The sequence below is a fragment of the Diceros bicornis genome, chromosome 18 (assembly GCF_020826845.1).
Source record: "Diceros bicornis minor isolate mBicDic1 chromosome 18, mDicBic1.mat.cur, whole genome shotgun sequence".
NCBI classification, from domain to species: Eukaryota; Metazoa; Chordata; class Mammalia; order Perissodactyla; family Rhinocerotidae; genus Diceros; species Diceros bicornis.
The window spans coordinates 11,166,288-11,192,373 of NC_080757.1; the positions used below are offsets into that span (position 1 = coordinate 11,166,288).

A 26,086-nucleotide genomic window follows, 5' to 3' on the forward strand; every position below is an offset into this window, starting at 1 on the left:
CTTATTTTATCTTAAGTAAATTTTGATAATTTGTAGTTTTTGGAGAATTGTTCCATTTTATTTAAGTCGTTAAACTTTTGTGCACGGAATTATTCATAATGTTTCTTTGGTATCCTTTGAATCTCTTCAGAGTCTGTAGTGATAACCTCTTTTATTCCTGATATTAGTAATTTGTATTTTTTCCCTTTTTCTCTTTGTCAGTCTTGTTAGAGGTTTATCAGTTAAACTGATCTTTTCAAAGAACCAACTTTTGGTTTCACTGATTTTCTCTATTGTTTTTCTGTTTTCAATTTTATTGATTTCTGCTCTTATCTTCATTATTTCCTTTCTTCTGCTTGCTTTGGGTTTGTTTTGTTCTTTTTCTCATTTCTTAAGGTGGGAGCTTAGGTTGTTGACTTAAGACCTTTCTTCTGTTTAATATGCCTTTAATGTTATAAATTTCTCTCTAAACATTTCTTTAGCTGCATCCCACAAATTTTGATATGTTGTATTTTAAATGTAGTTCAGTTCAAAATAGTTTCTAATTTCTCTTGAGACTTTCTCTTTGACTCATGCATTGTTTAGAAATGTGATGTTTAAGTTTTGGATTTTGGAGATTTTTAAATTATCTTTTTGTTATTGATTTCCAGTTTAATTCCATTTTGATCTGAGGACATATGTTGCAAAATTTCAATTTGTTTAAGTTTGTTTTGTGATCCATGATATGGTATATCTTGGTGAAAGTTCCATGTGCACTTGAAAATAATGTGTATTCTGCTGCTGTGGGGTGGAGTGGTCTATAAACGTCCATTAGATATAGTTTGTTGATGGGGGGTTTCAGTTCTTCTATATTTTTGCTTATTTTTATGTCTACGTGTTCTGTCTATTGTTCAGAAAGGAGTGTTGAAGTTTTCAACCATAATGGTAGATTCGTTTCTTTCTTCTTTCAGTTCTGTCAGTTTTTGCATCTTGAATTTTGAAATACTGTTATTAAGTGCATACACATTTAGGATTATTATGTCTTATTGGTGAATTAACTCTTTTATCATTACATAATGTCCATAATTATCCCCAGTAGTTGTATTTGCTCTGAATTTTACTTTGATGTTAATATAGCCACTCCAGCTTTCTTTTGATTAGTGTTTGCCTACTCATCTTTTCCCATGTTTTCACTTTTATCCTATTTATATTATTATATTTGAAGTGAGGTTCTTGTCGACAGTATAAAGTTGAGTCATTTTAAAAACCTATTCTGAGAGTCTCTGTCTTTAAATTGGTGTGTTTAGACCATTTACAGTTAATGTCATTGTTGATATGTTTGGATTTAGGTCTAACGTTGTTTTCTGTTTCTTCCTTCTGTTTTTAATTCCTCTGTTTCCCTTTTCTCGTCTACTTTCGGGTTATTTAAATATTTTTTAGTGCTCCATTTTAACTTGTCTATTGTGATTTTGATGATATCTCTTTGTGTAGTTTTTAAAAATAATTGATCTAGGGATTACAAAATACATACTTAACTTTTTACAGTCTACCTAGAATCAGTGCTTTATTACTTTAATTGGAATGCAGACACTTTACCACTGTATAGATCCTTTTTTCTTCTCCTCTGTTATGGGCTGAATTGTGTCCCCTCAAAATTTATATGTTGAAGCCCTAACCTCTGGTATCTTAGAATATGGCTTTTTTAATGGGAGGATAGGGCCTTTAAAGTGGTGATTAAATTAAAATTAGGCTGTTAGGGTGGGCCCTAATCCAAGCTGACTGGTATCCTTATAAGAAGAAGAAATTTAGACATGCAAAAAGAGGCACCAGGGATGTGCATGCACAGAGGAAAGACCATGTGAGGACACAGTGAGAAGGTGGTCATCTGCCAACCAAGGAGAGAGGCCTCAGATGAAACCAAACCCACTGACACCTTGCTCATGGACTTCTAGCCTCCAGAACTGTAAGAAAATAAATTTCTGTTGTTTAAGCACTCAGTCTGTGGTATTTTGTTATGGCAGCCCTAGCAACTCCTATGAACTCCAGGGCTCATCCCTGAGCTACCCGTGTGAGGATATAGTCCTAATTAGCCAAAGACTTTGAGAACTGAACTAATAAACTACTGCCCACGTCCCAGAATGACCAGTGGGTGGCACACAGCCAGGGAAGACTCGAAGAGCACTAAAAAGGCATATATACAAAATATAGTTATATATTACATATAGTAGTTATACGTATATGTATTATGTTGTCATATTTTACATCTATATACATTGAAGTTGCCAGTAGGCAAGGTTACTTTTTTTTTGCTTTTAACCATAAAAAATATTTTAAATATCTCAAGAAGACATCAAGAGTCCATTATTTTGTCCAGACATTTACCATTTTTGTTGCTTTTTGTTCCTGATGTTCCATGTCTTCTTCTGGTGTCATTTCCCTCCAGGTTGAGTCACTTACCTTAGTCATTCTTTTAGAGCAGATCTGCTGGCATCAAATTTTCTTAGTTTTCCTTCATATGAGAATGTCTTTATTTCACCTTATTACCTGAAGGACATTTTCACTGGACGTAGAGTTCGGGTTGACAGTTCTTATCTTTCATCACTTGAAAAATGTGCTATTTCCTTCTGGCTTCATGGTTTCTGATGAGAAATCAGCTGTCATTGGAATCCTTCTTCCCCTATAGGGGGATGCTTTCAAGATCTTTTCTTTTTCTTTTATTTTCAACAGTAGAGTTTTGGGGGCATTTGTACATGTTTTTGAAATATATAATCTTGTCACAATATATTGGTTCATGATAATAACAAGCCATGTGTCTGTTATTATGTATTTTTGTTTTATTAAACTTCTGAAATGTTTAGTATTACTCTGTCAACAAAGAAGATTCTCTTTGTATTAGCAAAGTTACTCATTATCACTTCAATCACATAAATAAAGCATTATGAAAAATTTGGAATAACACGATTTTAGTAATTCCTGAGAACTTCCTGGAATTCTGATTTCTTGCTCCGGAATCCCAAAGATTAGTATCTGTCAGACATTTGGAAACATCAGCTAGACCTGACAGCATGATAAGCCACGTTGTGTTTCTGGATAGGAAGATAAAATATAATAAATATGTCAGAATTATGTATAACAGAAATTATATATAAACACAATGCAATTTTGATCTGAATGCCAACAAACTTTTTTTGGAACAGGATAAAATAATTTTATTGTTCATATAGAAGAATAGAAGTCTAAACACATATATAATTTTACAGTCAAGAAATTGTGAGAGATAACTTACTCTAAATCTGCTGAAATCAGATCAGTATATTAGCACAAGAAAAGAAATTAAATCAATGGAACAGACTACAAGTCTAAAAATATATACAAATATAGTTATGAACTTAATATGTGACAAAAGCCTTATTTCAATTCACTGGAAGAAAACATAAAACACAAGAAAACAAAAACATAAAACTGTAGATCAGTTATTCATTTGGAATAAAACAAATCCAGACTGTTATACCCTATACAGAAATAACAAACTCCAGATGGATCAATATTTAAAAATAAGCATTAACCATCAAAAAATATTGGAAAGAAATTTAGGAGAATGTATAAAATTGGAATAAGGAGCTCTTTCTAAGCAAGACTAGAAATCCAGAAGCCATGAAAGAAATAGCAATCCTTTTTGATTACATAAAAATGGGGTGGGGATGTATGCCAAAAGACATACCCCACTGGGACTTCCTGGGGCATAAGGCAAAATGAGGCACATTCTCACAAACTATCTTTTCTAAAGCCTGATGAAGTGAACAAAATCACCACCACTACAAACAGCCCAAGTTACTCCAGCAACATCCAAACTGGAAAGGTTTTCAAACATCTGACGTAAACTTTGTAAAGTGGAGATTTGAAAACAAAAGATATAAACCTTAGCATTTTAAAGATTTAATTGTTTGTGTGTTGATTCTCTGGGATTTTTAAAGTAGACAATCATATCATTTACCAATAATCACAGCTTTCTTTCTCTTTCAGTCCTCATATATTTATTTATTTGTTTTGTCTTTCTGCACTGTCTAGTACAACCTCACAAAGAATTGGTGACAATGACATCCTTTATCTTGTTCCTAGCTTTAAAGAAATGCTTCCTTTTACTCTACTTCTGGGAAATTTTTTCAACTTTTATCTTCCAGTTCTTCTACTAAGTCACTCATTTTGGTTACAATTTTTACTTTCCCCTTATGTTTTTATGTGTATATACTTTGATAATTAAAAAAAACTATTAAAAAAGAAATATAAGAGAATCCCCCAGAGCTGAATGACATAGATCTCAAATGGAAAAAGCCCAGCAAATTCTCTGCATAATGGGTCAAAAAAGGCCCATACGTAGAATCATTACTATGAATTTCAGAGCATTATGTAGGGAAATAACATAATGAAAGATTTCCAGAGAGAAAAATTTGAAGGTAATCACTGAAAGAACAGAAACAGGGTGCATAATTTCTAAACCGTTAGAAGAAAGAAAACAACAATAAGTCTGTCAAAAGTCAGGAAAGAAAAAAAAGCCAAGAAAATATCATAGACTGAGAACATGAAATTATGTGGCAGGAATAAATCCAAATATATCAATAATTATAATACATGTGAATAGGTTTAGTTCTACTAATAAATAACAGAAACTCTTTGATTTAAAAAAAAATCCAGTTATATGCTGCTTATAAGCTATGGTCATACATCTAAAACAAAACAACACAAATATGTTAAATAAAGAAAGGAAAATATATTCTAGACAAATGCTAATAAAAATAGAGCAAGTGAAACATTCTATGACAAAACAGACTTTCAGATGAAAAGCATTAAAAGGGGCCGAGGTAGGTATCACATATTGATAAAAGGTAAAATGCACCCAAAATGAGTCATGGATAATTGTGTGTTTAAAGGAGTAGATGTAAATCGTACAGAGCAAAAGTTTATGGAAATATAAAGAGAAATTGACAAAGTCACAATTTGTTGAAGAGGAACTCACTTACATGGAAGCAGAACGATGTAAGCCATCTTTGAGAAAGGAGAATCGGAAATCAGAAACAGAAGTCTTGCTTTACAAAGAAAATCGCTTGAATTAAAGGTGAGCCAGAAAGCAAATTACTTGGACTTAAAATACTGATGTTTTCCTTTAAATGCTTTATTCTGAGAACCTGGATATTTACCACCTCATGAGCTAAACAAACAAATTATTTGTGAAAACTCAGGTCAGGGCAAGTGTTACCAAGGTGAGATTAAATTCGACTCTACTCTGCATCCTTTTGTAAGTGATAGATTTCTTTTTGTTTTTTAGCCATTCGATGTAAAGAGATAAAGATTCTCTTGTCAAATCATCTTACTCAGGAGCCTGCCTTTTCCCATATGAAATGTAAACCTTTCCGTTTGTATGAACCTCAAGGTTTGAGAGAAATATTAAGGGAATGATGGGAAGTCATAATGTTGCTAATGTAGGAAATGGTAATTTTCTTGAAGTGTACTTATTGTTAATCCCTGTAGATATAAGTGAATTTAAAATGAATTCACTTTGAAAAAACTTTCCTTTAAGCACTTGAAGCTCAATCCCTGGTTTCACACACTCTATAAGCTCAGTTCAATGTCTAACACACATCAACTGTTATGAAATAGCTGGTACACATTTCTGTCTTCCAATAGCAGTTGTTCATAATAAACTTTAATTAAATGAAAGAGCTTCTGACAGTTTCTAAACCTAAAATATAATGCAAAGCTTTGTTTTTTCCAAACCAGTAATCAGCTAAGTGATAATTGAAATAACGAGATGGAAGATACTTCTCGAACATTGTATTGGCGAGTATTTATAGGTTTGTTGGTGACGGTGTGGATAAATGAATATCTTTATACATGATTGGAGAGAAGATAAATTGGTCATGTCTTTTCAGAGCAATTTAGCAGTGTCTAAACAATTTTTAATTTTAAGATAGATATTTCTACTGAGCAATTCTACTTCTAGATATCTAACCAAGAGGAATTCTTGCTTCTTAGCACAAATAGGCATATACGAGCCTATTCACTTTAGTGTTATTTACAAAAGCAAAAGAAGCAAGCATCCCAAAAATGCATCACTAAGGGAGTCATTAGATAGGGTCTGGCACACCTATGCTCTGAAACACCAGGCAGTCTTTAAAGAGAAGGAGGTGGGCAGCGACACAGGAAAATCCTCGAGACTCATTTTTAGGCAGAAGCATGTTACAGAGAATAATGTGTGTAAAAACACCCCCATTACATACGTGTGTATTTGCTTACAGATATATAAATATGCACAGAAGTATATCCGAAAAGAAACACATCAAATTGCTATCTCTGGGCTTGGGGACTGGGGATGGGGTAAATGTCTTATTTTACTCCCTTTCCCTCACCTCTCACGCCCAAGCTATCGGTGGGTATACATCTCAAATCAGTGGCCAATGTGGTGCCATCTCCCCGACAGCCATATGTATAACCAAGGGTCAGAGGAAGGTAGTGTCTCCTCTTACACGACACCTAATAATCCACCTATGGAATTTTTTCTCTTCGTCTGCACAATCTGGGATCATTGGATTTTGGAAGTTCTAGTGCCCAAGGAAAGAACCCACCCACCAGGGAAGACAGCCTTGGTTCTGTTTAAATTTGAAGATGAGACTGAGTCCTGGCTGATTTGGGCTCCTCATATACTACTAGATAGGGGATGGGGATAACAGTACTTTTGGGGGTGATTGACTCTGATTAAGAAGGGAAATGGGGGGCCGGCCCGGTGGTGCAAGTGGTTAAGAGCGCGCGCTCTGCTGCGGCGGCCCAGGGTTCGCTGGTTCAGATCCCGGGTGCACACCGACGCACGGCTTGTTGAGCCATGCTGTGGCGGGGTCCCATCTAAAGTGGAGGAAGATGGGTGTGGATGTTAGCCCAGGGCCAGTCTTCCTCAGCAAAATGAGGAGGATTGGCAGATGTTAGCTCAGGGCTGATGTTCCTCACAAAAAAAAAAAAAAAAAAAAAAAAAAAAAAAAAAAGGAGGGAAATGGGTCTGCTGCTTCCCAATGGGGGAAAGGAGGACTGAGTCTGAAATCCACGAGACTCTCTGGGGTGCCACCTAGCACCCCCGTGCCCAATCATATAATGATCAGTGGCGAACTGTGGTGACCCAGGAAAGATAGGACCACTAAGGACTTGGATGCTGTGGAAATAAAGTTTTGAGTCACCCCACCAGGTAAAAGAATCCTGGCCAACTGAGGTACTGGGAGAGGGTAAGGGATCAGGGAAAAGACAGTGGAAGAAGGAAGCTGTGATTGTTAACTGTGAAAGATGTCTCAGCGTCAAAAGCATTTAGGAAAGAAAAGAAGGCTTACTTGCAAAGAAGTTGCAAGGTAATTAGACTTTGGAGGACAAGCTTACCGAACAAAACGACAACGGATATTCAAGGGAAAAGTCTGCAAGATTGCCAGTGTTAACAAGTTCTTAATCAGTCTGCTCATGACGGCAAAACAGCGCTTCTCTCACATGATTATCGTATTCACAAAAGGATGTGGCTGCTTTTCCTAGGAAGTCAGCAATTTATGGGAAATGCTCAAAGTTTAATTATTTTGGGGACTAGAAGGAGAATTATTTTCTTGAGAAACTCACATCCAATTTATCAGCAAAATCCTGTCAACTCTACCTTCACAATAGATCCAGAATCGAACGCTTCTCACCACCTGCATGCACAAACCACCCTCGTCTCTCACCTAGACATTACAATAGCTCCTTACCTGGACTCTCTGTTTCCACCCTTGTCCCTGTTCTTGAAATTCACAACACAATAATCACATTGTTACAGTTCACATATGAGTTGGGTCATTCACTCCTCTGCTCCGACCCCTCCAAAGTCTGCCTCTCTAACTCAGAGTAAAAACAAATCCTTAACAGTAGGCTACAAGCCCGTAAAGAATTGGTGCTCCACGTTTTCCCTCTGACTCATCTACTCCTCTTCTCTCTAGCTCACTTTTTTATAAACTCTCTGGCATCTCTGGCAAATGAATGATCCATGTACACACTAGATGTTCTCCCCTCCCAGGGCCTTTGCACTCGCTGTGCACTCTGTCTGGAACACTCTTCCTCCCGGAGCTCCTCATTATTTGCTCCCTCCCTTCAGACTTTTGCTCAGATATCACCCTCCCAGGAAGGCCTTTCTTCTTTTTTTTGCTGAGAAAGATTAGCCCTGAGCCAGCATGTGTTGCCAATCCTCCCTTTTTTTTTTTGGCTTGAAGAAGATTAGCCCTGAGCTAACATCTGTGCCACTCTTCCTCTACTTTATATGTGGGTCACTGCCCAACGTTGCCAAAGATTGGTGCAGGTCTGCTCCCGGGTTCCGAACCTGTGAACCTGGGCCACGGAAGTGGAACACGAGCCAAACTCAACCACTATGCCATGGGGCCAGTCCCCCAGTAAAGCCTTTCTTGACACCCTATTCTTAACACCCTGTTAAAAATTGATCTTATTTCACTTCCCTGCTATATTTTCCTCCATAGAACTTACCACCATGTGACATTATGTGTATTTCACTCATTTATTTTGTTTATCTGTCATCCACTAGAATGTAAGCCCTATGAGGGCAGGGCCTTTTTTTTTGTCTGTTGGTTCCTTTCTGAAGGATGCCTCTTCTGAAGGAGAGGGCCTAGCATGTTGTAGATACCCAGTAAGTACCTGTTGAGGGGATAAGCAAATGCATGTATGAGTGAATGGAGAAAAATATCATGTTCTTTGTGGGAAAGATTCAACAATGCAAATATGTTGATTATCCCCAAATTAATATGTGAATCCAATGCAATACTGGGGTAGACCCACAGATGAGCTACCCAGAACCCCCTTTCCGGGATGGACTTGGTGTCCCGCTGTGGGGAGTGTGACCTGTGCAGACAGCCACCGCCCCTGAGGTCACGCCCCTGCTGGAGTGATCCGCATCTGGTGACTGAGCCAGGGGGCTTACGAAGGCCCCGGTTCAGCCCCATGCTGGACAGCTCCCATAGGCAATGCTGTTTGAACTCCCAGAACACCCTGGGGGAGTGGCTGAAGCTTTGTGGGGTCTTCACCGCTGTTGAACTTCTCCCTCTGCCCACTCCTCCTTCTTCCCCCTTCCTTTCACAAGTGTTGATCCCTAATAAATAGCTTGTCCCCCAAATTCATTCTCAGTATTGGCTTCCCAAAACCTAGCCTGTTAGTGACAAATACTAATCAAAAGAACAAATAAAAGCAAAACCAGAAAATAAAACAAAACTGGAAACAAGCTAAATGTCTATCAATAGGGAAATGCCTAACAAGTAAATTATAGTACATATGAAATGAGAGAAAGATAAGAAATGAATAAAGGACATTTTATGAGCTGATGTGGAAAAATGTTCCTGATACATTGTTAATTGAATACAAAAAGTAAGTAGCAGAACACAATCCCATTTAACTAGAAAATATGATCTAAAACGTATTTGCTTTCCTTCTTCACTTCTTAAGACACCAAGTTTCCTTCCTATTGGAAAGGACGTGTGTATGAACTCAGGGCAGCCCCCTTAGAGGGATTTACAGGGTTTACTGGGTTAAATCGAATCCCTTTGGTGAAGACAGTGCATGTGGAGAGAGTCCAGCCAGGCTAGGGTGTCGGGCAGCACTGGGCTTGAATTCTGGCTCTTTCACTTACGAGGTGTGTAATCTTGGTCAAGTCACACAATGGCTCTGAGCCTCAGTCCATCACCCCAGATGCCTCCTGAGTTTCTTGTGGGAATTGAGTGGTTGATGTATGGCAAGGGTCTGCACAATCTCCGTCACAGATTTGAGGCTCAATACATTTTGTTCCTTTCCCCAGCTCTTCCTCTTCCATTCCAGCCGGGAATCCTGCTCTCCATCACCCTCTTCCCTCCTTCTGAGTGGAGTGAGGGAGCTAGGCCACAGCTGGGGGAGCTTAGTGGCTGTTGCCCCAGAGGACTTGGGTTGGGGTTGAACACGAGCAGAGATGGGTTCCTCTGGATCTGGGTGTGCAACGATGGAGACACCAACAATTCTGGGAAATTATGACTCAGGAAGTGAAAGGGGGTGGGGGGTAGAAAAAAAACAACAGATGTACCTCTGGTCCCTTCTGGTCTGGCTGCCCTCTCCCAAATGGTAAAATTGAGGAAGTTAAGGGAACTTAAAAGAAGCAGAAAGGGAGTAGACACACTCTGGAGGAGGAGAGCAGAGCTGGTCCCATATCCAACTCCTCTCCACGTGCAATCTCTGACTCTGTTCCCATATCATTTCCGTCTCATTATTATTTTCTGCCCAAAGTCGAGGAAGCAGAAGATCCCAGATTGTAGACTCCTGGGCTTTCAGACATGAAGACCAGCAGGACCCTGGTCACATACGTGACTCCTCCTTCTATCACCTCTATCCCAACTCTCCAAGATTTAGTTTTTTCAAACTCTGGTGATCGCTGCACAACGAACCCAAGAATCACAGCCTCCAGACTTTCCACAGGTAACGGGGCTGGTCTCACACAGGTGAGACCAAGGGGACAGGGAGGATGCTAGAGAAAGCCAGGAGAGGGGACTGTGGGGCTTAGGTGGGACCAAATGGGAGGAAATATGAGGGGGCAGCTTGGGGATTTAATGACCAGTGAAGACTTTAGACTCTATTCCCTGCACTGGATTCAGATTGAAGCATGGCAGCCGAACCTCAGTCACAACCAGAGACTCAAACTCAGCCCTGTCTCTAGCCCAGTTCCAGCCCCGTCCTCTGCAACTACCCCAGCCACAGCTCCAACCCCCATAGTAACCCGACCTCCTCCTTTAACTCCAACCGCAGCTTCAACCCCAGAGTCAACTTGAATGTTAACACCAGCACCAACCCAAGGTTGACCCCCAACTCTGTTCTATTTCCAACTTCAGCCCAAGTGTAGGCCCCGCCCCATCCATGGCTCCAACGTGAGTACTGACCTGAATCCTAGCAAGAGACACAACCTTAATTCCAGCCCCAGTGTTAGACCCAGTCCTAGCGATATATTTAGCTCCAACCTTACCTCCATCTTCAATCCCAAACTCAAGCCAACCCCAGCCCAAAGCCTCATCCTGACCCCACTTCCAATCTCAGCTGCAAAGCCAGGCCCCTTCCCACTCCTACCCTAACGCTGGGTTCCTTCTCAATCCCAGCCTCATCCCTTACCCCTGACTTCGGCTCCAACCTAGTCCCAGCCTCCCTTTTGCCCCAGCTCCTGCCACAGCCTGGCCGCTGGCCCTGTCTCCATTTCAGCTCTGACGGCCTCAGCGGTCGTGTTGGTCCCAGCATGTCAACGAAGTATGAAAAATTTCAGGACATGGGGAGTGAGAAGAAAAGCCAGGGGTTTAGAAATGGTAGGAGGAAAGGAGAAATGGTCTCTCCTAAAATACCCCCTTAACATGTTTAGAAGGATTTCTGCTGTCGTGTCACGTCTGCACCTCTACCATGTGCAGTGGTGGGTTCCCCCACTCTGAGAAGGTCAAGCCCCAGCCTCAGGGGGCCCCAGTATGAAGAGGATTCAGAGTCCTCAGAAAGACAAGGACAGGGAAGACCACGGCGGGCCAGGCTCCCGCGCTCTGGGGAGGGCATGAGGGTTTGCCCTGGTGGCGAGTTGAGTGATCGGATTTGGGAGGGAAACCCATTAGCCTCCCCGATAGTACAGATGAGTGTGAGCTGCTACGGGCCTGGCTGCCCCAATTCTCCCTGGGTCCTCCTGCCACCTCCCCCAGCCCTGATGATAGGACCTTACATATCGCCACGTCCCCTGTCTGTGTGTCCTTGTGTACGTGTGTTCCGAGAGGTATGAGGGGCCTGTGTGCCTGGGGACTTGTGCTGGTCCACAAGGGGTCAGGGGGCTGGGCCTCTCCCATCCCATGATCCTCCTTGTGCAGTATCCCCCCAGCATTACCTCTGCCAGCCTTGGTCCCAGACAGGTCCCTGTGACCCACTCCTCCGCTGTCTCTCTCATGCCCTGGACACTCCTTGTCCTGACGCCCTTTCTCCTCTTGCAGGGCTGCCTCCCCTCCAGCCCTTCCTGCAGCCACTCTGCTCCAGCTCCCGCCTCCTGCTCTCCCTGGGCCCTGCCTCTGCTGGTTGGCGTCTGCGTGATCGGATCCCAAAGTAAGGGGCACAGGGTGGGCAGGGAAGAGAGAAATAAAGGGGTGCATGGGTGGGTCACTGATGGAGTTGGTGATGGATAAGGGTGGCTGCTGGCTCTGTCACTTGTTAGTTGGGTGATGTAGTCAAATTACGTATCCTCTCCAGTCCTGGGTTTCCTCATCTGCAATACTGGATAACAGTAGTGTCTGTCCCTTTGGGTTGGGCTGCTGTGAGGAAGCAAGGAGACAGTGCCTGTCAAGTGGCCTGCTCAGCACTGGCCACTCTTAGCTCTGATTGTCCCATCTGCCCCATCAGATTCCAAGTTTCAGAGGGACCTGGTGGCCCTGAACAACTCCACATCACACACTGAGGATCAGGTCAAGTCGCTGATGTCCCAGGGTGAGCTTGGCATGGAAGGGGCTCTGGACGGGGTGGGGTGCGGTGGAGGAGGGGGTGGGAGCTGACTCTGGAGCACTGAGTCCCCATGTCCCCCAGGTGACAGTTTGCAAAAACTGATAACACCTCTGCGAGCGGAGGTGGGGAATCACAAGCAGGAGCTGGAAGCGGGTGAGACTGTGCAGGAGTGTGTGCGAGGGCGGGGCTGGGGCTCAGGACAGAGGTGGGGGAGCCCCCGTGGTGCTGAGCGGCCTCCCCTCCAGCCCGTAGCACGAACGACAAGGTGTTTTCTCTGGAGAAGAAGCTGGAGAAAGAGCAGCAGGAACTGAAAGCAGGTCAGGCCCCTGCTCGCCGCCGCCTGGGCATGACGTGTGGGGGAGGGCAGGCGGGTTCCTAGGCTGGGCCCCGTGCAGGGATCATGCAGCAGAATCCACACCCAGGGCGCCGTCCCCACTGCCCGTCTGTGTGTGTCCCAGATTATTCCGAATACTCCTGCTGGTCCAGCAGCAGGCCGAAGACCTGAAATTCCTGGCTTGCCAGAGGGCTGCCCTCAAGAGCAACGGTAAGGGGTGTGTGGGGGCACCTGGCCTCGTGTCCTGCCCACGTCCCACTGGGAAGCCTCTCAGAGCCGCCCCCACTCCCGGCCCCCAGGCTCAGAAAGGGCCTGCTGCCCCCCGAACTGGCTGGAGCACGAAGGTGGCTGCTACTGATTCTCTCACTCTGTGAAGTCCTGGCCCGAGGCTGAGAAGAACTGCCGGCTGCAGAACGCCCACCTGGTGGTCATCAACTCCAGGGAGGAGCAGGTGAGGGCCTCTGGTGCTCAGGGGCAAGACCTGTCCCCTCTAAGGAAATGCTTCTCCAACTTGGCTGCACACTGGAATCACCCGGGCAGCTTTAACAGCTACTGCCATCTGAGCCGCACCTTCAGAGATGTACATGGCCCGGGCATTGGGGTAAACACCCCAAATCTCCTCACTGCTGTAACGAGCATGTCAAGTCTAGAACTGCTAGTCCAAGGAGTTGGCTGCAATGGGGAGAAGTTACCATCGCCCTTGTGTTGTCCCAGAATTTTGTCCAGGAACATATAGCCTCCTCAGACACCTGGATGGGCCTCAGTGATCCTGAAGGAGTCTGGAAATGGGTGGATGGGACAGACTACAAGACCAACTTCCAGTGAGTACCCCCTGGCTTTCTGTGCCCTACCTCCTCCTTCAGCTCTGCTCCTCAGGATCTGACCCACAGCCCCTTCTCAGACCTGGATTCTGTGCCTCCTGACCTTCCCAGCTTGCCGTTGTCCTCTCTCCTCAGGAACTGGAGTCCAGGCCAGCCAGATGACTGGGACGGACACGGGCTGGGCGGAGGTGAGGACTGTGCCCACTTCTGCCCTGATGGCCAGTGGAATGACATTGTCTGCCAGAGTCTCCTCCCGTGGGTCTGTGAGACCAAGTTGGACAAGGCCAGCTAGGAGAGTGGCAGAGCTGCTTCCTGTAGACCGCTCAGCCACGGGAATGGCAGGGAGAGGGTAGACGGGTCCTTCCCCAGAGACCCCTAACGAGACCTCTGTGCTAGAGCAATAGCCCTGAGATTGGAGCACTGCCATCATTTTGAATTTTTTTCTCCTTAACTGTGGAAAGACTATACAAAGTTTATAAGGTTTTCTGTTTTTTTTTTTTAATTTCAGCTTTATTGAAGTATAATTGACATATAAAATTGTAAGATATTTAAAGTGTACTTTGTGGTGACTTCATATAGGAATACATTGTGAAAAGGTTCCCCTCATCTAGTTAATTAACACATATGTCACCTCACATATTTATCCTTTTCTTTTTGGTGAGAACATTTAAACTCTACTCTCTTAGCTAATTTCACTTTCACAATACGGTGTTATCAACTACGGTCGCCATGTTATACATTAGATCCTCAGACCTTATTCATCTTAGTGCTGAAAGTTTGTACACTTTTACCAACCTCTCCCCATTGCCCCCACCTCTCAGCCTCTGGCAACCACTTTTCTACTCTCTGTTTTTGTGAGTTTGCCTTATTTATTTATTTTAGATTTCACATATAAGTGATACTATGAAGTCTTTGTCTTTCTCTGTCTGGCTGATGTCACTTAGCACAGTGCCCTCCAGCTCCATCCATGTTGTTGCACATGGCAAGATTTCCTTCTTTCTCATGGCTGAATAATATTCCATTGTGTGTATATATATGCACCACATCTTTATCCACTCATCTGTTGATGGACACAGGTTCTTTCAATATCTTGGCTATTGTGAATAACGCTGCAGTGAACACGGCAGGGCAGATATCTCTTTAATATCCTGTTTTCATTTCCTCTGAGTATATACCCAGAAGTGGGATCACTGGATCATATGGTAGTTCTATTCTTAATTATTTGAGGAACCTCCATACTGTTTGCCATAGTGGTTGCACCAATTTGCATTCCCCCCAACAGTGCACACAGGTTCCCTTTTCTCCACATCCTAAGTTCTTTTAATCTTAAAAATCAACTTTATTGAGGTATAATTCTTACACAATAAAATGCACCCATTTATAGTAGAGATGACTTTTGACAAATGTAAATACCTAGGCAACTCTCACTCCAGTCAAGATATAGGACATTTCCATCACCTCAAAGCTTCCCTTTGCCCCTTTGTGGTCCAGCCCCCTTCCTTGCACCCCGGCAGCTCATGATCTGCTTTCTTTCACGATTGATGTGTTTTGCCTATTCTAGAATTTCACATAAACGAAATCACACAGTACGTACTCTTTTATGAAACCTTATGTATTTCATGTTGCCTAATTTTTAGCAACCTTAAAATGGCAGAATGAAGAAGGTAGGTGAGGCCTTGGAAAGTCCTATGTTATTGTGAAAAGAGCGTTTTCTTTTCGTGTAGATTTCAGTTGAAATCTTTTTTTTTCCCTTCAAGCTGAGGAAGATTAGCCCTGAGCTAACATCTGTTGCCAATCTTCCTCTTTTTTTTTACTTGAGGAAGATTAGCCCTAAGCTAACATCTGTGCCTATCTTCCTCCAGTTTTTATGTGTGGACGCTGCCACAGCATGGCTGACAAGTGGTGTAGGTCCACGCCCCGGATCTGATCCTGGGAACCCGGGCCGCCATAGTGGAGTGCATCAAACTTAACCACTATGCCACGGGGCCGGTCCCTTTTCTGTCTCTTAAAAGCTTTGTAAACTTAGGGTGATAATGAAAGGCAATTTTTTAATTTCTTTCAAGATGACAGAGTCATTGGAAAAAGTAGATGAGATCCCCAAGTGTATTTGTTAGCTATTGCTGTGTAACAAACCACTCCAAAGGTCAGAGGCTTAAAATAATAAGCATTTATTGTAGCTCATGAGTCTATAAATCAGCTGGGTGTTTTTCAGGTCAGGCCAGGCTTGTCTTGTCTTACCTGGGCTTGTTCATGCATTTGTGGTCATGTTGGGGGTTGGCTGGGAGCTGGCTGGTCTAGGATAGTCCCCCTCTCATGTCTGACATTTGGCTGGCTATAGCCTGGGACAATGGGGATGCCTGTGCCATACTAGGCTAGCCTGGGCTTATTCCCATAGTCTGGGCAGGGTTCCAAGAGAGTCATTGGAAGCATGCAAGGACTCTGGAGGCTTTGTTTTAGAACTGAAGCATCACTTCTCCTGCATCCTATTGGCCCAAGTAGATCACAACGCATCCCAGATTCGAGGAGTGGGGAAATAGAATCCACCTTTTGATGGGAGGAACTAAAAAGTCCTATGTGTAGAGGATGGATATGGGGAGGAGTGGAGATTGCTGTTTTTTCAATGAATCTAGCATACCAGGAGAAGCATTTCAGTTATAAAGAATCAGCCCATAGCGAAGAGTGCTTATTAAGAGAGGGCAGGATCCATTCACTGCTGTGTTACTTCCACTCAGAAAACTCCCTGGCATATATAAGGGTATCAATTAGTGTTAATTAAAAATAAAGAGGGAAAGTATGAGAAGGACAAAATTTAGCTCCCAGGAGGCAGCACCCTTTTACTTCTCCCTGCCTACCAGCGTCACATGAAAATCATCAGGCTGGAGCAGAGAGAGGTCTTGGGTGGAAGTGCTCAGAGGGGACCTGAAACTGATGGGATCTGGAGGGCACTGCCCAGGGTGCAAGAGGTCCCATAAGGATCAGTGGTGCCTGGCTGGTTCTGTGGGCACCAACTATTGGAACCCAGTGCAGCCAAGCGCACACGTCCACGAGTCCTCAGGTGGCCCCAGGTCTGTCACTAGCACCACAACAGACTCCAGTCAGTCATCTGTGGTCAGAGTTAGGCTGATGGTTTGCAAAGAGAATGAAGAACATCAGGAAACCTTCCCAGCCTGGAGACCTGATGTCGTCATGACCATGGGGAGCCAACACTCCAGGAGCAGAGGCGGCACTTAGGCTGTGCCCCTGAGGGTACAGGTGCTCTCGTCGGTTCTTTAAAGTGGGCTGTGGGCACTAGTGAGCATAGCATGGGGCCCACCATCAGAGAGACCATAACTGCTGTCTGCAAGGTGGGGGAGGGTAGTGGGTACCCAGAGATTTGATGATGGGGGAAGAGATACCTCAATTTAGTGCTCCCAATATTATCTACTGCATATTATTATTTTGTATTTTTCCCCTTTAATTTCCTACCTTATGCACTGTGCTTTTCAAAGTGAGTTTAAGATTTATCTAACTCAATAATGAGGGAACCATAGAATGGTAAAGCTTGCTCAGAGGAGTGTAGGGGAGGCACAAGTATTTTTAGTTATTGAAATAAAGAATGCAGGAATTGGGAGAAGATATTTGCAAAACATACATCTGATAAGGGCTTAATCTCCAAAATATATAAAGAACTCATGCATCTCAACAACAAAAAAACTAACAACCCAATTAAAAAATGGGCAAAAGACCTGAACAGACATTTCTCCAAAGAAGATATACAGATGGCCAACAGACACATGAAAAGATGTTCAAAATCACTAACTATCAGGGAAATGCAAATCAAAACTACAATGAGATATCACCTCACGCCTGTCAGAATGGCTATAATTAACAAGACAGGAAACAACATGTGTTGGAGAGGATGTGGAGAGAAGGGAACTCTCATACACTGCTGGTGGGAGTGCAAACTGGTGCAGCCACTATGGAAAACAGTATGGAGATTCCTCAAAAAATCAAGGATAGAACTACCATATGATCCAGCTATTCCACTGTTGGGTATTTATCCAAAGAACTTGAAAACACCAATTTGCAAAGGTACATGCACCCCTGTGTTCATTGCAGCTTTATTCACAATAGCCAAGACTTGGAAGCAACCTAAGTGCCCATCAAGGGACGAATGGATAAAGAAGCTGTGGTATATACACACAATGGAATACTACTCAGCCATAAGAAACGATGAAATCCAGCCATTTGTGACAACATGGATGGACATTGAGGGTATAATGCAAAGTGAAATAAGTCAGAGGGAGAAGGTCAAATACCGTATGATTTCCTTCATTAAGTAGTAGATAATAACAACAATAAACAAACACATAGGGACAGAGATTGGATTGGTGGTTACCAGAGGGGAAGGGGGGAGGGAGGAGGGTGAAAGGGATAATTCGGTACATGTGTGTGGTGATGGGTTGTAATTAGTATTTTGGTGGTGAACATGATGTAATCTATGCAGAAATAGAAGTACAATGATGTACACCTGAAACTTTTACAATGTTATAAACCAATGTTACTGCAATAAGCAAAAAATTAAAAAAAAAAATAAAATAAAAAGAACCCTGCCTTGAACAAAAAAAAAAAAAAAAAGAAAATGTGGTAAATTCGTACAATGGAATATTATGCAACCTTTAAAAAGAAGGAAATCTTGTCACATACTTGAGGACATTATGCTAAGCTAAATAAGCCAGTCACAAAAGGACAAATACTGCATGATTCCACTCATATGAAGTATCTAAAGTAGTCAAAATCATAGAAACAGAAAGTAGAAAGGTGGTTGCCAAGGGCTAAAGAAAGGGGAGAAGGGGAAATTAGTGTTTAGTGGGTATAGAGTCTCAGTGTTGGGAGGTGAAAAAGTTCTGAAGATCTGTTGCCCAACAATGTGAATATACTTAATACCACTGAAGTGTACACTTAAAAATGATTAAGATGGTAAATTTAATGTTATGTGTTTTTAACCACAATAAACAAAAATGATTTTTTAATAACCGCCCCCCCCCCAAAAAAAAAAGAATGCAGGAATAAGATTGCTAAATTGGAGGCAAAACTAGTTAATGTCCTACAGCCAATAAAATTGAACATTTCGGGTTATCTTCTACTACACAGAAATAATTTGATGTCTACTGGACAAAATCCCTTTGCATTTGCTATCAGACAAGAATCATTTGCTTGGCTAAAGGTTTTCCTTCAGAATTAAAAAAAAATATCGTATTCACAAATAAATAGTCAGATGAAGGTACATGTCCCTACAGAATTAGAGAATCCTTGGGCAGACCAATGAGACAATGCCCTGCAGGTGAACTGAAAAGATATGCAGCCATCCTCGAGCTCTCCTCTAAGGTTTTCTTATCAGCTCTACTTTGTGAGGATAAACAATTTAGAATGATTGTTCTTTATCATCAAAACCAACCAACTGACCAACCAGCCAACCCATCCTTGTCTCTTTGTGTTGTGTTGTATTCTATTTATATATAGTTTATTTCAATAGCCTCTATCACTTCAGAGATTCAAAGAAAATTATTGCTCTTTTATTATCAGCTTACAAAACCAAACCAAAGAAATTTATTTCCATCAGCTTTTGCCTGTAGTACCTATAAATGTGGGTGAATTCTGTTTTCCCCAAGGTCCTCCAAATCTGCTAAGGTTCCTGGTCCATGAGGAAATGATCTCTTTTACATGGAACAGGTACCAGATCAACTTGCTCAGTGGGCTTTGTAAGCACCTTGGTCCTTAACAATGGACTTAAAATACCTGATTAAATAACATGTATTTTCAAATGTGACACTCCAGAAAATTCTAACGGTTTTATGGCAATTGAATTTTCAAACTATATCCCGGTAAAAAGCAAGGAGTAATCTCATTGCATCTATGCAAATAATTCCATTGCCATTAAAAGTAAAGAGATTTAATAAGAGTATTTTCCACTGAATACTGAGAGATGAGTGAGAACATAAATGTTTAAAGGATATTTTACTAAATTAAAGACTGGAGAGGAATGAGAAAGGGCTTTATTATAAAACTGTCCAAAATAGAACATTAAAACAATACCAATAATCTTCCAAACCAGTCACTGCAAGTTTATTTCCCTCATCAGTTTATGTGGTCCGACTTAATTCTTGTTCTGCTGGATGTTGGGTCAGCATTCAGCTTTCACGAAGTTCTCTGGATCTGGACTAGAATAGTCCTGGAAATCCTAACTCAGTCTGATGATAGAACTGACAATTGTCTAAGCAATGTCTGCTCAGAAGCCCATACTCGTGAGTCTGTTCCTTGAAATAATAGTATTTAAAAATACTTGGTCTATGCCTTTCATCAGGCTTTGTTGAAGACCATTTTTTTCCCCACGTAGCCTGTAACAGGGGCTGTAGGCAAGTATAGCAAGAAAGAGAAACTTTACATATTGATAAGGTTGAATGGCTACAGCTCATTTATTTCAATAACCAGCAATATCATAATGGAGAAGGGTAATGTTTTCTATTGAAAAGTAGTACAGAACTATTTTGTGACAATTTGATGGATGTTTCGCAAAAAGTAAGAACATTTTATGGACAAGGAGGGCATTGACAAATCTCCAGCACCTTCCAATCTATTGTGTAGAGTGTACAATCTCTGAAACATGTTTATATTATTAACAGTTTGTCAAAATATAATTAACCTAGGCATGGCTGAATTCCTCTTTTGATTGGACAGCTCTTAAAATACTGTTGAGATCATTAAGAATATGGAGCACACCAAATAAACTTCTTTTTTTTTTTTTAGCATTCCTCTTCCTATAAAGTAAAAGAAAAACATCTTTGTGGTTGTCCAGTGGCCTTCTGGGAATCCCCAAAACTAGTTTAGGGTAAAAGACATCTTCAAAATTTTATTTTTCTGAATTTAGGGTCTGATCTTGAAAAGGTAAAATTAAAAGTTATCAGAGAAATTGATCATTTGATTAGGACAGTAGCATGAATGCCAGAAATAAGCATTGGTTGTAGCTTGTATAAGAGTGACAGTGCAATATTTAAAAAATACAAACACCAGAATGTAACACAATTGTAAGAAATCTTAACACATTCAGCAGTGAGGAACTTTTGCTTATTTGTTTTAATAATCAAGGACATAACAAATTCAGCACAAAGCACAAAAAGTTATTATGATAAGATACAGAATCTCTTCTCTCTGAGCAGACTTTATAGGTGATAAAGAATAACTTTGAATATTTCTTGTTTAAAGGAGGCTGAACACTCCAAAACCAATTTATTATTTTAATAGAAATAAAACAATTTTAGTCTTGCATTAATGTAATAATTGGCAGGAAAGGATTCTTATGCTTTAAAAAAAATGTTATTAATAAACTTATCAAAATTAAACCAATGCTGCCACAGTTTTAATACATTTCATTCCTTCTTTTTAGAGTCATTATTTACAGTCCAAGGAAAATACATTTCATTTCTGGAAACCTTCTACAACTTTCTATATCCATTCAGCTTTGTCCTTCACTCTTACCTTGCACATTCTAGAACAACAGAACACTTTAGGGAAAAAACTACTCTCTTCTTCCTTGATAAACAAAAATATCACATATTTTCTTGCATACACATTCCTATTTCTTTGCCATCATTGTTTCAGCATAGTCTCAACCACTTTGATTAATCATAATTGTTAATCAAGGTAATAAATTTCTCTTACACACGGAAAGCTGGGAGGTAGCTAATTGAGAACTGTCACATACCAGGACCTAGAAATCCAACAAGGCTCATGATCACACAAATATAAATTCCTATAGCAACATACATTCCTTTTACACCTTTTTAAAGTGGCAAAATTTTTTTTTTTTTAACATAACCCATATCAAGAAACACAAAGAATGTGAGATTTTCTTTGAAGGGTCTGAAATTTTACCCTAGATGCAAGCTAATGACCTAGTCCGCCATCATTTCATGGTTGCTAACAGAAGATCTGACACCCCTAGGTCAGATGCGAAGAACTTTATCACTCACGATACGGCAAACAGCATGAGCATCGTGTTCGTCTCAGTTCCCCTGTCTCTCAAGCCCAAGGAGGTGACGCAGAGGGGCCCAGTGAGTGCTGTGCATGCAGTGGATTTGCGTCACAGCTGATGAGCCCTGAGTGTAGGGAACTCCAATCTTTTATCACAGGCAGTTAGCTTGCCTGTCCTTTGCCCTGGAGGGAGATCTAATTTTTATTATACTAGACAGTAAACAAATTTACTCTTTGCTCTGGAGGCAGACCCTATTTCTATTTTCCAAGGCTGTTTGCTATACAAATATTCTTGAAAAGACAGTCTAGAACACAGTGTCTCTGCACACAAGATGTGCACAAACACGAGAGACCTATGGAAAATTTTCTTCCAAGAACCTAAAGATACAGTGCCTCTACAACTGATACAAATAACAAACAAATGTATATATATATATGAAAAGAATGTTTGCTGATCAATGTTTCTATATCTTATCTTACTTAGAAATTATCCAGGTATCCAAAGATTGCCTACTAATTAATTTGATTAAGGTCTTAAAGTTAACTAAGGATCTTGAAAATTACGTTTGCGTTGACACACCATAAAATTGAATCACTACTGACATAAAAATTTTTTCAGAATTATAATTTGATTTAATTGAATAATTTTTTTCAAATATTAAATGTTTATATTATACTCTACACTGATCAAATTAGGGAAAAGAAATATGGCAGCTCTTAAGCCCAAATTATTAAACCAATCTGACTATGTGGACTTAGATTCTTAAGGCGAAATGCTTCTCGCATTTTCAGGTGTCCATCATAACATCAACAACTACAGAAAATTATGTTTATTCTTTTCAACATTTTATTTTGTATCTTTCTGCATGTATTCAATTTTCTAACTTATACATTGTGTTTTTAAAGTCAGTTAAAATTTATTTAACTCATTAATGAGGGAGTCAATAGGATGGCAAAGTTGGTTAAGGGAAGTATAAGAGACAGAAATATTGACAGTAATGGAAAAAAAGATTGCTGGGATAAGATTGCTAAATTATAGGCAAAACTTCTTTGCCCTACAGAACAATAAAACAGTAATCTATTCTACCAGACAGAATTCATTTGCATTGCTATTGGACAAGAATCATTTGCCTTGCTATCAGCTTTCCTACAGTCTTTTTTTTTTTTTTTTTGTGAGGAACATCAGCCCTGAGCTAACATCCGTGCCAATCCTCCTCTTTTTGCTGAGGAAGACCGACCCTGAGCTAACATCCATGGCGATCTTCCTCCATTTTATATGGGATGCTGCCACAGCCTGGCCTGACAAGCGGTGCATCAGTGCACCCTCAGGATCTGAACCCGGGCCGCCAGCAGCTGAGCGCACACACTTAACCGCTATGCCACGGGCCAGCCCCTCTACAGACTCTTAACATATACTAACCAATATTACATAGTAAGTCAAACAAAGATATATTTCCCTAAAGGGTTAGATAATTTTTGAGTGAGTCTCCTAGACAATTAAAGACATGCACTTGCTGTTTTGCCTATCTTTAAGTTTTGGATATTTTTTTCTAAAAAGTCCCTCATTGTGATCATAAATAATCTCGAAACATTTTTCTTGACCGCTAAAAAAGGCTGGCATTTGTTCTGATTCATTTACATCGGTGCAGCATGAAGTGGTAATGAACATATATAAATCTCCTGTAATGTGGTCAGCAAATCTAGAGCCATGGGGTGTTAGACAACTCCAAAGTCTAGGAAAACTGTGGGCATTGGGTCTACATAGGAAGTCCAAGTCTTGATCCTTAATGGTGGGTTTATCACACCTTTTTTTTTTCCCAAGGAAGATCAGCCCAGAGCTAACATCTGTGCCAATCTTTCTCTATTTTTTGTATGTGGGACACCGCCCCAGCATGGCTGGTGAGTGAAGTAGGTCCACGTCTGGGATCCGACCCCGCGAACCTGGGCCACTGCAGTGGAGTGCGTGGAACTTTAACCAGTTGGCCACTGGGCTGTGTCCCATCATATCTGATCAAATAAGAATGATTCTCTTAAATATGATATTCCATGCTTGATCTTGATTACACAATTGATTATCCAGAATGAAAGTTTTAATTTTGATAAAGTCCAATTTATGTCTTTTTCTTTTATATATTTTGCTTTTGGTGTCATATCTAAGAAATCTTTGCTTAATCTAAGGTCATAAAGATTTTATCCTTTGATTTCTAGTTGTTTTTCTTGAGATATTGGGCTATATTGGGGGCTCAGTATTGGTTTCTGTTTCTGACAAGTTGGACTTTCAGACATACTGGTAGCTAGATCAGCCTTGGGAAATGGGAGTCATTATGTTGGAGCCATATATAGCCACTCTGTTCATGTGCCTATCCTGCCAGTTCTGGGGTGGCCAATGATGAAGGCTGGCTAAAGTCAACTGGATGAGGCATTTTGTCTGCTTAGTTGTCCAGTACCTCTTCCCTGATGACACTTTCTGGGGGGCGTTAGCACGTGATACACTTTGTGTTCACTCCAGTATGTTCATCCACATGCCTCTACCCGAGATCTCCTTGTCTCTGATCTTCAAGTCTTTTCTATCCAGACCTCCAACCAGATAGCCAGGCCATCGGCCACTGCCCAAGGATCCATAAATTTTCTTACCTCAGGCCACTTCTCCTTACAAAGTGAATGACTAGTTGCACTGCTTATAGCTATGTCCATTGGGAAGACTTTCCTTCTCACCTGTCTTTTAGAACCATCCCTCAATGCAGTTGTAACACAGCCACTGTCCATTTTCAGCTTGTACCTAAGCATCAAGCTGACCCAACCATAAACTAAGCTTGGGCCTTTTCTCCTCCTTCAGATGAAAACTACGGAAGGGGACTGATGCAAACTTGGTGGGTGATGTGGGGGTGTGGCTACTTGCTCACGTAGCACACTTGTGCCCTTTGATCTGGTCCTGCTTAGGCTTGATTCAATTTCCATCTGACAATGGACCGTTGCCGTCCATTGTCCATCTCTTCCGGGGTCCAGTAACACGTCAAGAACTATTCTCAAGGGGCATCTAATTCTCTGCTGCCAATGGCATGGTCTTATCCAGAATCCCAGAGGCTTCTGTTGTGATTCTCCTACTGGAGCTTTCCATAAGCTCCATTCTGCATCTACCACCTCCAAAACCTAGGGTCTGTGGGTCATATGGCGCAAACAGCAGGGCTGACTGCATTGCAGCCTTGACCTGCTGCAGTGCCTGTTCTAGCACCAGATCCCATTCAAAGCTGGCAGTCTTCTGTGTCACCTGGTATATGAGCCAGAGGCAGATTCCTAGGTGTGGAATGTTCTGCCTCCAGAACCCAAAGAAGCCCACCAGGCACTGTGCTTTCTTCTTTGTGATGGTGATGGAATGCAAACAGCAGCAATTTATCTTTTATTTTGGAGGAGATATCCCAGAAATCCCCTAACCACAAGAACCCTAACAACTTCACTGAAGTGGCTAATCCCTGAATTTGTGTTCATCTCCCCACACCCTGTAGATTGCATGTGCCTTACCAAGGCCTCCAATGTCCTGGCTAACTTTTGTCCTTCCTATCCAGTCACCATGATGTCATCAATGTAACAGATTAGTGTGATGTCTGTGGAATGTCAAGGAGATCCAGATCTTTCTGAACTAGATTAAGATAGAGGGTGGGAGAGTTAAATAGCCCTGAGGCAAAACTATAAGTGAATATTGTCTGTCTCATGTGAATATGAACTATTTTTGATCCTCTTTTCTAATTGGAATGGAAAAGAATGCATTCACCAAATCAATGGCCGCATACCAGGTACCCGAGGGCTTATAAATCTGCTTTTGCAATGATGCACATCCAGCACAGCAGCTGAAATGATAGCTACTACTTGGATATGTTTTTTGGTTTTTTTGTGTGTGTGTGTGAGGAAGATCAGCCCTGAGCTAACATCCATGCCAATCCTCCTCTTTTTGCTGAGAAAGACTGGCCCTGGGCTAACATCCATGCCCATCTTCCTCCACTTTATATGGGACGCCACCACAGCATGGCCTGACAAGCGGTGCACTGGTGTGCGCCCGGGATCTGAACCCAGGCCGCCAGCAGCGGGGCGCGCGCACTTAACTGCTACGCCACGGGGCCGGCCCCTGATAGCTACTACTTAGTTAAGTCTGCTTCACATTGTGGAAAGAAGAGCCAAGTGGAAGCCCTTGGAAGTACCAAGATATTAGACCAAACCAATACCACATCCCCGAGGGAAGTAATAATATTAAAAGTCTTAGAAACCACAAAAGACACCAAGTAGCCAAAGCAATCTTGAGAAAGAAGAACAAAGCCGGAGGCATCACACTTCCTGATTTCAAACTATGCTACAAAGCTGAAGTAATCAAAACAGTGTGGTATTGGCATAAAACAGACACATAGATCAATGGAACAGGATAAAGATCCCAGAAATAAACCCA

The 26,086-nt window shown here is 41.6% G+C and overlaps 1 protein-coding gene and 1 pseudogene across 1 annotated transcript in view; one reads left to right on the forward strand and one right to left on the reverse strand.

The window, feature by feature from the left end:
• Positions 1-26,086, reverse strand: part of ACADVL (acyl-CoA dehydrogenase very long chain) — a 187,069-nt gene that overhangs the window by 104,633 nt on the left and 56,350 nt on the right. The window lies entirely within an intron of this gene.
• LOC131416999 (C-type lectin domain family 10 member A-like) lies at positions 12,210-13,933 on the forward strand (annotated as a pseudogene).